Source organism: Haematobia irritans, chromosome 1 (genome assembly GCF_050003625.1).
Source record: "Haematobia irritans isolate KBUSLIRL chromosome 1, ASM5000362v1, whole genome shotgun sequence".
Taxonomy (NCBI): Eukaryota; Metazoa; Arthropoda; class Insecta; order Diptera; family Muscidae; genus Haematobia; species Haematobia irritans.
The window spans coordinates 125,378,408-125,380,266 of NC_134397.1; the positions used below are offsets into that span (position 1 = coordinate 125,378,408).

At 29.4% G+C, this 1,859-nt stretch overlaps 1 long non-coding RNA gene across 1 annotated transcript; it reads right to left on the bottom strand.

The window, feature by feature from the left end:
* Positions 1-638: 638 nt before the first annotated feature.
* On the bottom strand, positions 639-1,555 carry LOC142241830 (uncharacterized). Its single transcript, XR_012723833.1, has 3 exons — positions 1,451-1,555; positions 843-966; positions 639-777 (listed from the first exon to the last, which is right to left on the bottom strand). It is a non-coding gene; the product is annotated as an uncharacterized LOC142241830 (long non-coding RNA).
* Positions 1,556-1,859: the final 304 nt, after the last annotated feature.

The window sequence follows — 1,859 nt, forward strand, 5'->3', positions numbered from 1 at the left end:
CAACAAAACTTTCAATTTCTAAAAAACGTCGATGCCGTGGCAATACTTAAGGACACGACTAAAGACTCATTCAAAAGGACACGTCTTGGGAATCAGTCTGGTACAAATTCTTACAAACCTTTATCATTGTGAAGATCCTAATCGCACCAGAAAGTACACAGAAAAAAGTGAATAATTGAATCAAATACAAAAATTGTGAATTCAATTATTTTTGTATTTGATTTTCAGCTTATGACGAAAATTGTAAATCCAATTACCTAAATTGTAAGGTTGTCATAAAACTATTTTCAAGTAATATTTGCGTTGAGTATAAATGTAATTGGAATTTGTCAAAATATTCAAATGACATAGTACTCAATCCAAATACATTAGTATTTGAAGTATATAAAGTTTTCAATTACAGTCGTAATTGAACTGAGTACAATGTTTATAGAATTTTGTAACCTATACAATTACTATCGTAATTGTGTTTATTACGATGTTAATCAATACAATCGTTGTACTATATAATCTATATTAATTTAAGAAAATTATACAAATACACTCTGAAAAAAGGTTTTATGCTTTTTATTATAAAAAAGAAATTCTGAAAATATGTATAATTGAAAATACAGCGAAGTATATGTTTGGCAGAAAAATACAGAATATTCATTATAAACGACGTATTTAACAGGCTAACTCACAAAGCAAAAACAGTTTTTGAATTATCTGTACCACCTGCTGGAATTTCCCAAATCTTCTTCATTTATATGCGATTTGTTTAGGCATCCTGCTCTTCTGTAATACAAACATCTATTCATTTCAAAGTTTCGAAAATATTTCAAAGTTTTACATGATTTTACCTTCTGTTGCTGGGAAGAAATCCTCGAAATCCCCGTTTTCGAAGTAAACACATTTTCCTCTAGGCCACATATTTTTGACAGTCGGCTTATATCCATTAATAGGGCAATTTGACGTGTACACGACCTAATTGTAAAAACAAAATAGAAAGAATGTAATTTTATATATATTCCAAAGCTTATTCACAAGTTTTTAAACGACCCAATTCAGGATGTATGTAAGTTTATACAACGAAAGAAATCATTTACATATTATATTAAAGTTTTCAGCGATTTCTAAAAATTTTACGAACATAGAAATATGTACTAAATATATTAAATTAACTTTCCATAGTAAAAAGTTTGTGCTGTGATACTTTCGTCGTGATCCCGACTAATAGTCGAAGTCACGAGAATTATCGTGAGTCTAAAAATCGTCTTTAAAAGTTCTGTTTGCGTGAACGTACACGAGTATTTCGTGAATGTGCTTGAGAGAGAGAAAGAATTCTACCAACACGTCACAGGTTAGACTCACAATGAAAATGTTCATTTTTACGAAGAGAATTCGTTCAGTGTAGTTTCCAAAAAACGCGCTTGACCAAAAAAACTGGTATTTAGATAAAGGTACTTACCTGCTATAAAAATACAATATGGTGCGCCAAAAATGTTGTAAATGTTAACATTTCGAATCGCGGTACCGATACCACGGTTTATTTGCGGGTAAATTCGACCATGTTCTTAAGAAGATTCATAATAATAACAATAAATGACATTTTATTGTTTGTATTAATTTATTTTTCGTTACGTAGCAACGTCATAAACAGTTTTATCAGGCAATTACGCATTATACTTCAATCAATAACTTTTATACTTGGTCCAATTGAACATAGTAATTGATGTGTTGTGAATTCAATTACCAGTGAATTTTGATATTTTTGCCAGTTTTTCATTCAAGCAATTATTTTCATGTTTGACTTAATAAAAATCGTATTTGATGTAATTTTTTTTATTCAATTATGCCAATAATTGATTTTTATACCC